The following is a 15,033-nucleotide window of genomic DNA, read 5'->3' on the forward strand; positions in this document are numbered from 1 at the left end:
TAAGAAATGATCATGTAACATTTATGGAGAGATACCAGAGGTATTTAGTGGAATCTCACTAAAAAGAGACTCCATATTTCTGTATCTTTAATGCTTAATTTCCAAGCGGCAATATTGTTTTTATCTAAATCTTGAGCATTTTAGATAAGTTGAGAAATAGTGTGGTGAGTGGTTTTTGTTTTTTATTTCTAATGAATCAGTAATTTTGACCTTCGTTCCATATGCCTCTTTAATTTACGGTGAATAAGTAATACTGATTTTTCAAAAATTAATACACAATCTCAAGCCCCCAAGTTTTTAAATTATGATATTTCCAATGGCAAATGAAATAACATGCTGTCCATGCAGTTAGTGATTTGAGGCAATTTGAACATCATGATAAGAGAGGGAGGGAATTACAAGCAGTGTTATAATTAAAGGTCTGTTGATTCTTCAGTTTAAATGCCATTGTTGAAAGATTTTTCACTCAGATGTCAAAGTCTGTGGCCAGCCAAAACTTGGCATGCTAGAACTCAGCCCAGGGAAACATTGTGTTCTACAGATTTAAAAACCAAAATCTGTTAAGAACAGAAATGTTGGGCTTGGGCTGATTTCTCATGAATCAGAACCAGAACATAGCCAAATACCACCTCCTCTTTATGAAAGGAAGTAGTGCAGGTGGATGTTAATGGGAAATGTTTGTTCCGATGGGAAATGAAGGGAAATTATCATTAGATATCATCATACAGTACACTGGGTTAGAGTTTTATATCATTAAAGCATGTTTCTTTGGGAAATTAAAAACATTTTAGAAGCCTCTTCTATTTAATTCTTCATGGGTGTTAAGTGGGGAGCAGTATTTACCCATCTTTCAAGATTTACACGTTGAGGTTCAGTTTCTCCACATTTTACATTCCTTGTGACTAGGAAAACTTGAAGTAAAACTTTATTTGCTTAACTCTCTACCTAGAAATATATTTCCAAACACCATCTTGCCCTTTCTTTAATTAAAATCAGTGGCCTGTGAGCTGCATCTAGCTAGCAGATAGAATTTTTTTTAAATGTATGTTTGGTCCATAGAATATTTTAAATAATTTGAGCCAAACTTTAAGGTTAAAGAGATTTCACACCAAAAAAAAAAAAAATCTAGATTTTTTTTTCTTGCTTCTCTTGAAAAATTGGAGATCTGACAACATTAGATCTGCATCCACACGTGGCACCAATATCTGGAACTGAGTAGCAGCTTCTCGCTTCAGACAAACCATGTTCTCTCCCATTTGACAAAGTCCCTATCACCCCATATTTTATGCCACACCTACTTCACTCATTTACTCTTCCACCCTGGCTCCTTGAGGCATTTGACTTTTCTTTCATTGCTTGTGGTAGTTGTATTAAGTTTCCTTGCTTGTGGTATTACCTGTTAAAGTTTCCAAAAATTTCTTTTCATTAAATAATGAATTGCAAAGACTATGCCCAATGATACTGGACAGAGAATTATTGAAAAGAATAAAAGTCAGAATGTAACCAAAATGTCCAAAAATAGGTGATTGTTTAAATTGTATTTTATGCTGATATATCCTTAGAATAGAATACCATGTAGGATTAAAACGTTTATCTTGAAAGAATGAATGCAGATTACTAAACAATGTATACATCAAGATTTTTATGTTGTAGGAGAATATTCATACATACAGAAAAAGAGCTAAAGCGATATGTCACAGCAGTATAAAAAAAATACATATACAAAAAATATAAACAAATAAGTGAATAAGTAAGTCCCAAGGGCAGCTTTTGTGGGTCCCCTTCTACAGGGCTTTGTTACTCCATTTTGACCTAATGGTTCGAATATATGCTAAAGCTATTTTTTAATTCTCTATCAAAAGCTGACTTTCCTTCTTACCTTTATTCTTTAGAGAATACAATGAAGAATAAGATTTCTGTAGTTGTTTTAAATACTTGAGAAAAATGTTCTTACTTGCTCACATGCTACACTGCCACTTTGGCAAAGCAAGAGAATCAGTTTCTGTGTTGGCTTTGAGTTAGTTTATTCTTCTAAAGCACCTTTTGATGACACAAAAAAAAATTCAAAGCTTTTAAAAATTATCTTGGAACAGAAAAAATACAGATAAACATTGCACTTAATAACTTGACCACAAAAACCCTTAGAGGCTAGGACTGAAACTCATCACCACAAAGGTGTCAGCTTTTTGCCAACCATAGGAAGGAGTGCTCCCAGGTAAAAGCCATCCGAGCATTTATGGAAATTTTTCTGATCCCAGCATTTAGCACAATACCTTGCAGTTAGGAAATGCTCAAAAATACTTCCAGAATAAAATAAAAATAAATTCACATTCCCACCAAGGAATAATTAACCTGCATATAAAAATTCAGTTATCTTTTGAATTAAAATCAAACCATAAAGTTTGGATCTTGCTAACTACTCTAAAAACTTCCAGATATAGTTTGCTTCAGAGTTAATAATGCCAACATTTTTCCTAGAAGAAAAATGTGTATGTGTGTGATTGTATGCATGCATGAGTTTAGGGAAAGGGTAGAAAGCAATAAGAGGTGGTCCTTTCAAAGATGAGTACAGCGATGAGGACTCCAACTCTTAAATATACCTCTTCCTCACAGCAGTCCTAGGTATCCTGTTGATGATTTGATTCTTTTTACCATCTATCTCTAATTCTTAAAGCATTTGAAGCATTCTTCACCTTTACACTCCATAGCATCTGTTTTTATGGTTCTCCTGTTCATCTGAATGATCTTTCATCCATCCTCCCTTTGCCCACAAAATGTAAGTTTGCCTTCCTCCTCCCCTCACTGCATTCTTGAAATCTGTGGACAGCTTCATGAAATCCACGTAGCTGCAGCTAGATATTTGGACCACTCCCCTAGAGATCTAAGTATCTAGTCCTGGCCTGTAGACTCTGGTACTGCAGATGTGGGTTTCCTGCTGCTCAGTGGACATTTCCACATGTTTCACCCACAGCATCTCAAACTCCTACTGCTATCCTTTGAGTATTCTAGAAGCTAATCAAATTGACCCCAAACACACTTTGTGCTTTCCTATCCCTTGCTTTGATTCTTTGTTTCCCTTGCCTAAAACCTATCTCTCCAATTTCTGATTGTTGGAATTTTTCCCATATTCCAAAGTCCATCTCAAACACTACCTGCTTCAGGTAACTTTGTCAGTGTCCACCACTGACTATCAAATGATATCCTCAAGTCACTGAAACCTACAGAATTTTGTTAGCAACCTTTATGGTATTATCTTATTTGCATTGTGTTTTAGTTATGTGATATTTCTTTTCTCCCATGTTCTAAGTACTAGGATTATTGCTTCTAATCTTTGTAGCTACTTTCTAGAGCTTATGTCCTAGCAGAGTCCCTTGCTCACAGCAGGTGCTTATTAAATATATATTGAATGAAATTGGATTTATGTATTGATGGTTGCGCATTGAGCGTGTGTTGTGATTTGGGAGACCCAAAACATCCACCTGCCCAAACTATCTCTTCCATTTTCCAGGCCATAATGTCTTGCTTTGGGACTTTCTCTTGTACAAATATGAGGAATTTCCACAAATTTAGTCTTTTGTTCCCTAGCTAAGTACACTATTGGCTGGGTAACATGTGAGTTCTGCTACTAGATAAGCTACACTTGTTATCTCCTAAGAGGGAGCAAAGTCCTAAAAAAGAATAGGCCAAAGGTCAGATATGTTCTCATGGAGGCAGCAGATAGGAAAAGGTCCATGAAAAAGACAGAATCACAGACGGGAACTTGGACTGCGCCATTTATTAGTTGTGTGCCTTGCTTGTCTCATCTGTAAAACTAGACGATAATAATAATGATACCTACCTTAGACGTTATGAGAACAAAGTAAGGAGGTGTAAAGTGCTTACAATAATATGAGGCACATTGTGTTAGTGAGGGTTGACTATTATTATTTACATATGGCATACATATATGGGATATATATAGTGTATATATACCCATATATTAAGTATACTCTTTCTCCCCTCACTGCATTCTTGAAATCTGTGGATAGTTTCATGAAATCTACGTAGCTGCAACTAGATATTTGGATCACTTCCTTAGAAATCTTAAGTATCTAGTCCTGACCTGTGGACTGTGGTACTGCAGATGTAGGTTTCCTGCATATATATATTATATGCTTAAAACATCATGCACACACACAAATGTACATATATATATTTGTTAATTATTGTCGCAAAGGAAATCCTGGATAGTCAGAGACTTTAAATGTCTGAAGACTGGGAATGTATAAGAGGAGAGATGAGGCTTTGTCACACAGACCTGAGGTAAAGCTCAGCACTGCTACAGGAAATACCTGTCTTTTATATTAGTTTTAAAGATTAAATGGCCTTGTCATCAGCATAATCATCCTAACATTGGACATTGGACCTCCTTCTTTTGGTGATTCCTAGCCCTTTTTTTTCTTTTCTTTTTCCTTTTTGTTTTGTTTTTGTTTTTGTTTTTGTTTTTGAGACAGAATCTCACTCTGTCACCCAGGCTGGAGTGCAATGGTGCGATCTTGGCTCACTGCAACCTCCAGTTCCTGGGTTCAAGCGATTCTCCTGCCTCAGACTCCTGAGTAGCTGGGATTACAGGCGTGTGCCACCATGCCTGGCTAATTATTGTATTTTTAGTAGAAACGGGGTTTGATCATGTTGGCCAAACTGATCTCAAGTTCCTGGCCTCAGGTGATCCACCCGCCTTGGCCTCCCAAAGTGCTGGGATCACAGGCATGAGCCACCGCACCTGGCCACTATCCTTTTCCTGAACTACACATTTGTTTTCTTGACAAATTAGATTTCAGATTTTTGTTCTGGACCAAACTTAGAAGAAACAGGTGGTACTGTTTCAGAAAAATGGTGTCAGTACAAGCTAATGATTTCAAATTATTAATAATTTAATACAGTAGTGAAATGTTAAAATATGTACCAATTAATATGCACCAAGCCTAATAGAGAACAAACACTCACCAAACTGTAGCTAAATCCCTAATCTAGAACAAACTTACCAGTCAGACCAGGTTTTATAAAAAATAAAATATCTCCTACCTATGGAAATAATTACATTACAGATTTTACAACTGGGTTTTTTTTTTTTTTTTTTTAAGTACAAGAATTTAGGTTTTTACCTAAAAAACAGCAGTCCTTTCCACTTAGTTCTATTTGAAGGGAGTGTGTGGGGATTGGGGGAGAAGGAAAAACGAAGGGGAAAAAACAGTCTTGAGAACATCTACAAACTCCTGGATATTTAGAGCTGAAAGAAAAAGAACCTTGTAATGTACCTTCTCGCATTTAGTCCTGTTATTGTAGTGCTGTGATGTGGCACTTAATGCTCTAGGGGACCTAGAGCAAGTGTTACAAATGCAACCAAAAGTCTCATGAAAATGAGCCTCTTAACAGTGTGTGAGCTGGTCTGCAATGGCCTCAGGAAATCCCCCCAGCTATTCACGTCCTTTTTATCCACTACATTCTCTGACTCAAAGGGAAACCTCCCTTCACCTCCTTGACCAGAATTGAGCAGACATTGATTTGGTTACCTAGAGCTTTATTTATTCATTTATTAGTCTTCGTCATTTGTATTCCACTAGAACAAAAGAATGTATCTTTTCTTTGCATTAATCTAAGTTTAAAGATGTGCAAATGTGTTTGTGGGAGAGTGCATATTTATGTTTATGTAATTTTTTGGGTAGCTTGCTTTAATTTAAAATATTTTCTGTCAAAACTGTAGTACATAGAGCCTCCCCATCACCATCATCATGCAGAATGACTATACTTGACACATTAGCTGAATTCCTAAAATGGTTTCACGTAAAGTGTGCCTTTTAAAAGAGAATCATGTTTTTCTATTCACTTCTGTGATTAGGTTAAGTGTCACATCGGAAAAATAAGTGGCCCAATGCATATGTTTTTTTTTAAAAATTAAGAATCACAACTTTCACCTCAGTGATAATGATGCATTTATCTATGGACACTTTATGTGCATAAATTGCCCCCCAAGAAAAGCCAATAAAAAGTGAATATAATTAAACAGCAGATAGTTTGAAAGCAAGTGCCACTTGTAAAACCACCGTACTGAAGGCAGAAGGAAATTTGGAGACGTGTAAATCAGGAATTGTCCTCAAGGAGCATATAGTCTAGTTAAGGATGCATAGCAGAAAAGACAGAATTGTATACACAATTAAAGATTCAAATAGCAATTCAATATATTCAGAGATATTCTTTCCACAATTAATGATTTATGTTGAAATTATACCACATAGTTAATTTCCCTTCCATTTTAGAGGACTTACTGAGTACCACATACTATGACAACTATCTAAATAGCAATAATGCATTATGAGCTCTTCACTGAATTCAACTTAAGCAAAATTCAATTTTGTTTAAACAAAGTTTGGACAATTCAAGCAATAATACTTTGTTTTGTGGTAGACTACATGTTCCTGTTCTTTTAAATGTTGATGTGCAGTAGCTTTGTTACAGATTTCCTTCAAGAATACTTGTTGAACTAGTGGACATTTCTAAGTAGATTTTTTATATTAAGCAATCAAGAAGTAGCCTTTGAAGATATTTTCACTCCCTCAATACCAGCTTTGGATGCTGTGTTTTTTTAAGTTTTATAGTACTTAATTTGTTCTTACTTAGGGAATATGTTCAAAGTTGAGTTGGCCAGAATGGAAACATTGTAAATTCTGCAGCAGTGTCTGTTTCATGTATAAACTAATCATGATCAAAATGGAGATCCTATAGGGACCTAAAGGAAATTAACATCCTTAGTTACCACCTTAGCTGTAACCTGACAAAGGGATGTAAGTTCAGGGGGAACTTTGGAGGCATATACAACTTAGATGTCTAAAAATACTCAAGCCTACCATACCCAATATATCTGTATATATCTTTACTCTCCTGCTAAAGAGTAAATAACACCAACCAAATCAGTAACACCAACCAAATGAGATTATTAGTTTATAAAGCATTTTGGATACATCATCCATTTTGATCTTCAGAACAATTTGTAAGATTGATAAGGCACATATTATTCATATTTTACAAAGGAAAAATCTATGAAATTTAAAAGGACAGATGATTTGCTTAAGGACACAGAGCTCTTAAAAGGTACAGCTGCATCTCCTGATGCACCAGTGTGACTGGCTCAGAGGAAACAGCAACCCAAACAGAATCTTTGCTACACAACTGTCCTGCGAGGCACAGGGGGGTTGCCAAAAGGTGATGTGCACACATGAGTCTTCAGAGGAAGGATGGGCCCTCAGGCCAAAAGTCATATATCAGTATGATTTCACGAAAGAAGGAAAAGAGATTGTTCTCTTTGATGAGGTGGTTTTCTCCACATATATAGAGCTGTTGAGAAATACTGCAAATTTTCATTCCTCAGAGATTGGATAAAATTCTGATGATTTTCCATGAAAATCATAGTTGTGTCTAATCTGGTTGCATCTGAGTTGTTTTCAACCTACTCAGAGTTTGGACTTGAACATCTACAAAGATCTCAGTCCAGATCAGGACCATCCTTCCCACATACCAGGATATATATATTTTCTATTGAAAAAATATGTGACTATAATCAATTGTTGAGTGAGCTCCCTGGAGCTTCTTACTTATTTGAGAATATGGTATGGAAATGAAAGCGATCATGGCCACTTTACACTGAGTGTCAGTGGAAATTGATAAAGAATTGTGGTTCTGAATCCCACAAGCCATAGACTTTCACTGGTATATAGAATTCAAAGCTGTCACTAAATTCTGCTACCTGATAAATAGGTTGACTTTCAAGTCAAGAAATTTAGCACTTGGTTCTAGAGACTAATAATGCCAGCAGATCCTCCATTCAGTATCACACCCTTTAAACATCTACAGACTTCTAACCTTAAGTTTGGCCTGGAGAATTGGACATCTGGAGCTTCCTGAACTTTTTTTCCGTATTACTACCTGGGAGCCCTAGTTAATATTAAATATCAAGGCAATATCACCAACAGTGTGGTCCCAGGATCCTTGCAATCCAAATTGATGTTTCTTCTATAATAATAACCCTGAGGTTGTAAAGTGTTTTCATATGCATGATCTTGTTAACGCCTACATTAACTTTTCACATAAAGCAATTTATTATTATTAATTATTATTATTTCCGTCTTACAGATGAGGAGACAAGTAGACTAAGAACATAACCTAAAGTCACATAGCTGGCAAATGACAGAGTCACCATGACACCTAGATTAGCAGGTGATCTCACTCAGAGTCCAACGTGTTTTTTCATTAGCCTTGATGAACCTCACAGATTTGTCCTATGACAGTTCTTCTCAGCTAGGCTTTAGAATTACCTGAAGGGCTTGTTAAAATATACACACTCAGACATCCACCTCTGAGCATCTGATTCAGTAGGTCTAGAATAAGACACAAGAAGTTACGTTTCTAACAAGTTTCTAGGCAATGCTGATGCTGCTGGCCCAAGGACTACTCTTTTAGGAGCACTATCCTATAGAATGTATGCAGTAACTGAATGGCAATGACACACTAAGGCAAAAGAGTCTTATTAGAATAAAGTTTGAATAGGGGCTGGGTGGAGTGGCTCACACCTGTAATCCAGCACTTTGGGAGGCCCAAGTGGGAGGATCATTTGAGGTCAGGAGTTTGAGACCAGCCTGAGCAACATAGCAAAACCTCATCTCTACAAAAATGTAAAAATTAGCCTGCCATGGTGGCACACACCTGTGGTCACACCCAGCTACTCGAGATGCTGAGGCTGGAGGATCCCTTGAGCCCAGGTGGTTGAAGTTGCAGTGAGCTGTGATCACACCACTGCACTCCAGCCTCGGTGACAGAGCAAGACCCTGTCTCCAAAAAAAAAAAAAAAAAAAAAAGCAGGGGGAGGTTGTTTTTGTTTTTTTGCCTAGGCTGCCTCATGCTTCTTTTTTGTGACTTCTGTTAAGAAAGCTTAGAAAAAAGTGTGGGGTGGGGGTCTAGCAAGAGCGCACTCACTTCTGAATGCGTTTAGGTCTCTGGCACTCAAGAAATGGACACTGAAACCCATCTCTTTGCTTCTAACTAGAGCTACTGTTGTAGATTAACTTGGAGATACAATTGCCAAACCACCAGTAAAGAGTTACTATAAGATAGGACGTAGGCAAATGTGATTAGATGGATCTGCAGCCAACTGATCAATTAACCAACAAGCATTAGATTGATTGGTTTATGTCAACTTAGAAAGAAGCTCTTAGTGTCAGGAGAAAGGACTCTCCTTGACTTATCCTAGTCAATGTTTTTCTGAAGACTGGTAAGGGTTCTTGTATCACAAGCTCAGTTTGAACCAGTAAGGTAATATATCTGCTAAAATAATTCTTTTAAAGGGCTAAGAAATACTTCAGCTGTGTTGAAAGATTATGTCCAGATCAAGGTAGCTGATGGTCCCTATGTTAATTTCTTATGGCTGTTATAACAAATTATCACAAGCTTGGTGGTTTAAAACAATGCAAATGTATTCTCTTACAGTTCTGAAACCAGAAGTCTCAAATCAGTTTCACTGTACTAAAGTAAAGGTGTTGGGAGGGCTGGTTCCTTTTAGCGGCTATAAAGGATAATCCATTTCTTTGCCTTTTCTATCTTTTGGAGGACCCTGCACTCCTTGTTGCATGACCCCTTCTTCAAATAACTCCAACCTCTTGTTTCTGTCATCACATCTCCTACTACTACTCTGATCCTCCTGCCTCTCTCTTATAGGAACCTTTGTGATTACAGTTAGAGTCCACCTAGAAAATCCAGGATAATCTTCTCATTTTAATAGCCTTAATTTAATCATATTTGCAAGACCCCTTTGCCATGTAAGGTACCATTCAAAGGTTCTGGGGATTAGGACATGGATATCTTTTGGGGGGGGCATTCTTCAGCCTACTATAGTTCCTTTGTGGTGTGTTTATCAGACTACATTAGGAATATTGTACCCCTTTCTCAGCACCAGGATTTAAGAGTTCCTTCACTAAAATATGTCCAAAAGAGAGGGAATCTGGAATCAAGAGTATAAAAGCCATCTTTCGAAGTATGAGTGAGAAGAGTGTGGAACCAGGGACAGACAGACTGGGTTCCAGCACTAGTTCACTTCTACCAAGTTTTTTTACCTTAAGCTTGTCAGATAAAATCTCTCTGCCACTCAGCTCTTCTCTGTAAACTGAGAGAACCAGAGAGTTTCCTAAATACCTTCTGCATCTATAAAATCTGTCAGGCTGTTTCTAAATGGCATGTAAAAACCAAGTGCTTACCATCTCTAATATTCAAGATAAATCTTGTCCACTATTCTTTTGAATTCAAAATTCACTTAAATTTTGAATTTAGAACGTGTTTTCTAAGTACTTCTTGCTATAAAAATAGAGGCGATACTATGAAAATAACCAAAACAAGTGCTTTTCACTAGCTAATTCTTAAATACTATACCCTCAGATATTATTTTCCAAACATCACTAATCTTAGGATAAAGTATGCCCCTTTTACATGTTGAAAACTTGACACACAGAAAAATTTGTATTTACACATGAAGAACGAAGAGAATTAAAATTTGTTGCTTCCAGCTTTTCTGGGAGATCATCTACCACCATGGCAGGTGTGATGCTGGACAATACATTAAATATACCAGGTAGAGTGGAAAGAGCTTGTCTTGGAAGAGCTCAGTCTCAAGGAATGAGTAACTAACCGGAGGACAGTCACTGAGAGACTGCTATCATTATCACAGGGGTCCGAAAGGTGGGAAAGGGCTGTTTTATATATGTACTGTGTCTTGTTCTCAGATAAGAGCATAGGACTTGACCACTGGTTCTCAAAAGGAAATATGGACTAGTTGGATACAAATCTCTCTATAGCTTGAGAGTCATCTTAAGAACACCAGCTTTAAATGATATTTTACAGAGGGCCACAAAAAATAATTTGGAGGAAGTTTATAAGGAGGAAGTCTTGGAGAGCTGAACCAGAAAAGATGCTTGAAAGTAAATCAAATTATGAGATATATTGAAATATGGCATTTATTATTATGTGCAGAGTATGCGTGGAATTTTGAACTAAAAGCTGAAGAAGCAAAGATCTAGAAACCTTCATGCATAGTAAATAAATTAACCCTTTATTCTCTTATTTTCTGTACTCCCTATATTTGATGACTTATTCATACAAATGTACACTAAAAAGGCCTAATAAACTATGTTCTACCATGGGTGCATTTACCTGTTCGTGCACATGTTTTAAGCGTATTTTTCTGGGAGTTTTTCTTTAGTATCATGTAGAAACAGTATTTCAAAGGCCAAGAATTCTTTGGAAAAAGGAGAGGGGATTGTGTCTGTTTATGACCGTCCAACTTTCCTAAGCTTATTAAATTAGGATATGTTGTCCCTTTCTTCTATATTTGAAGATTATTCTAGTAATATGTTTGGAGGTTTTTTAAAAAAAGCTGCCAAATAAGGCAGGGCTAATAAATGGGTTAATAAGTCATTGAAAACCCATACATTCAGTATGCTCTACCACTCAGGACTTAGTCTCATTTTCTACTCCAAAATATCAGAGTTTTCATTGGTATTTTTTTATATTGGAAACTATATAGTATAAGAAAATCAGCTTATGAGCAGGTCATCAGCTCTGGAAATATCTGCCCATGAGAAAAAAAATGTGATTGGAATTCTGTCACCAAGGAAATGTTTTAAAAATCTGTTTATTTCATTGCCAAACAAAAAGCTTCAAATAGTTATCTTTGTTTTGCAATGACTTTAATTCTTTTGCCCATTCATTTATTACATAGCTACTATACACTGATCATTTAGAAAAAAAAAGCACCCTAAATGATTATGCAAACCTTAAATATAACTATATGTTTGTGTGTATTCATATGCTTTTTTAAAGAGCACATTTGTGACAGGAAGTGAAGAATGGCATAGTCGGGGGAAAATTAAAGAGACACGATGTAATTATCCAAACTGGAATTAAGCCAATTAATAACCCTTGTGCTAACACTACCCTCAAAGTGCTGAAAATGCCGTCAGATATTTAAATGCCCTGGGTGGTCATGGTCAGCAATCTTCCCTTCATCCATTTTCAACACCGTGCAGGGACATGGCTCACCCTGGTTTCTGACAAAGGACTACACCTGAAGTGAGCTACAGAAGAAGGACAGATTCTATAATTCGAAAACAAGATTCTCTCAAGTGGTTGTGCACAAATTATTACTGATCTCCAATGAAATAAAAATTCTAGTGTTTTTTTCATCTGCTCATTCATTCAACACACATTGACTGAATACCTACTGTGTGCCAGTATAGTACTGTGGCTGAGAGTGCAGGCTTTAAAGTCAGATTGCCTGGATTTAATTCCCAGCTCCTCACTTACTAGGCATGTGATCTTGAGAAAGTCATACAATCTTTCTATACCTCAGCTTTCTTATCTATGAAATGCAGATATTGGTAGTACCGCATTCATAGAGTTCTTGTGATGCTAAAGTATGATTTTAAAATGTAAAGTGCTTAGCAGAGTGCTTAGAGCAAAACCAATTAGTAATATGTTGGCCGTCATTATTATGATGAGCCAGGAAATAGAGTAAAATCTGGAAACAAAGAAATAACACAACCCCAGATGACCTAACATCCTTGAAGTTTAGATTTTAGGAATTTAGTTCTAAACTTTATAATCTCTACTGCTAATACTTTCTAGTAGAGGTCTGTATATTAGATCCTTGCTTTGCTATATGCTTTCATGTCGTGAACCTACATGCTTTGAATATAGCATACTCAGGACATCCATAATATACAGTTTTGTTTACACCCTCAAGGTACGCCTTCCTCCATGATAACTACCATGTAATCACTAGCTGTGTACTTTATATGTTTGCTCATGTCATCCTTAGGACAACCCTATGGAACCAATATCATCACCTTTTACAGAAAGGAAAACTGAGGCTCTCAGAGTAACTGTGACTTTTGCAGTGTTGTATATAAATGTGTGTTTGCTCCAAAGCTCTTGTTCTTTTTTCTCCGTTCACCAACGCACATTTACTAAGCACTCCACCGCTTTCTTCTGGGCTCTTGCCTATCAGGTACTTTGGGGCTTGCCAAAGGATCTGCCTTTATCAAAATCACTGATTCCTTCCCCCTTTCCACATCAATTGACTGTAGGCCATGTGTTTTAGGCATGGCATAGCAGCCATTGTTGAAGAGGTTGGTGTGCAAATAAATTAAATTACTCTGGCTATGACTTCTCTCAGATTACTCGTCTTTGAGTGGGCTCCCAGGTGCCTGACATTTCTTTCGGTTTTCTTCTTTCTCCCTAAGTAGCAACGTTGTTGCTGAAGCATGACTGAGAGATGGTTTTCGCTTTCATACACACCCTGAGTCTTGTTTTAGGGCAAGAAACCTAATCTCTCCAGTAACATCTGATGGCACTGTTCTCTTCATAAACACCTCTTTCGCCATTTAAAAACTAGACCTTCAGTTACCCATTGTCAAAAGGGAATCCTTACTGAACGTGATCATATGTGTCCTCAAAAAGATAACATCACTTTCGTGGGCAGGAAAGATAGTTTCCCCTTTTTAGTAGCTCATTTTCAATTGAAATATATCGGAAGAGTTGTACACACCTAATTCTCCGGGTGGAAAATCTCATCAGTGCTTTAAAGCTACATAGTATGCTGAAAGACGCAATCTCTTTCACCCACAATGTGCCTGTATTTTAGAAGTGAGGTGTATGAGGAAAACCACATCTTCTCACATGGTGATGTACAGCAGATGATGTTCATAGAGCGAATTGTAAATTCAGGGTGAGGTCTTTGTAGATCAATCCACTAGCCTTCATTAGCTTGAAAATGTGACACAAGTTATATCTTGCTGAGACAAGGCCTCTACAATATTATATTTTTCTGCTTTTCTCCAAGAATGAATTAAAGACTTAAATCCCTTTTTCCTAGCATTCAAAATGGTCTCTCTCTCTCTATGTATGTGTGTGTATATATATACGTGTGTGTATATATACACACACATACATAAACACATATATAAAGTGGAAATATATTTATATATGTAATTATATTTCCATTTGGCTATTTAAACATTTTGAAAAATTGGAGGTTTGTACACTATATATAGGTGGAGTAATCTTATTTGGGAGGCAAGGGTGATTTTCATACCTGTTGGGCCAGATCTTCAAAGAATACTCTAGGTTAGCTGGTGTGGTGGAAAGAGCACTGGCCTGGTGGGCTCCTGGAGTCCTGGTGTCTAGTGTCGACTCTGGGCCTCAGTTTCCTCTCTGTTAAACCGGGAGGGGCAGAGATTGATCTCTGGGGCTTTTTCTAGCTCTGTATTCTCTGGGTCTGCAAATCGCCTTCAGTGTCTGCCATAGTCTGCCTTGCCAGCTCTGTTTGTCACAAAGATTAATCCATTTTAACTGTACCTTGGAGTGCACCCGGGAGAGGAGGATGGATGGATTGTTTTGCACCTAATATTGCATCAGAACTTTTGCCTTTTTAGATGAGATCGTGCCGTGCCTAAAATCTGTCTGCCTATCTGCCCACTGACTTTGTCTGTGCTGATCTCTTGCCACGGTGCCTCTTCTTCCAGCATCCATCTCCCTCCAAGATCTAGATTCGGCATCTGACTGTACCTGTCTTGTTCTCTGCAGCATCTGTCTGCTACACTCCTAGACCATCGTTAATAAACTTTCATACATTACACGAAAACCCCTAATATGCTGGCACCTGCACATAAATATCTATGGTTCATGAAACTAGGGGAGAAAACTCCATTTTTTAAAGACCTCTATCTAGTGCCATTTGTATTTGCACTTTTTGTTTAGTTGTAAGTTTTAATAGTTCCCCCTTTGAGGATTTGTCAGTACGAGCAGTATTGCTTATCAGAACACACCAACAGTCTTTTTGTAATATTCGCTTTTCCCCTTTGGTTCAGCCGAGCCTGCTGACAGATCATTCAAATTCAATTGTTTTATGTCTAAGCCGAACAGCTAATTAAAGTAGGGATGATTAACCTGACTGGC

At 37.2% G+C, this 15,033-nt stretch overlaps 1 protein-coding gene across 48 annotated transcripts in view; it reads left to right on the plus strand.

The window, feature by feature from the left end:
- Nucleotides 1–15,033, plus strand: part of ZBTB20 (zinc finger and BTB domain containing 20) — an 814,450-nt gene that overhangs the window by 677,423 nt on the left and 121,994 nt on the right. The gene's annotated exons all lie outside the window — the stretch shown is intronic.

The sequence above is a fragment of the Macaca mulatta genome, chromosome 2, assembly GCF_049350105.2.
Source record: "Macaca mulatta isolate MMU2019108-1 chromosome 2, T2T-MMU8v2.0, whole genome shotgun sequence".
Taxonomy (NCBI): domain Eukaryota; kingdom Metazoa; phylum Chordata; class Mammalia; order Primates; family Cercopithecidae; genus Macaca; species Macaca mulatta.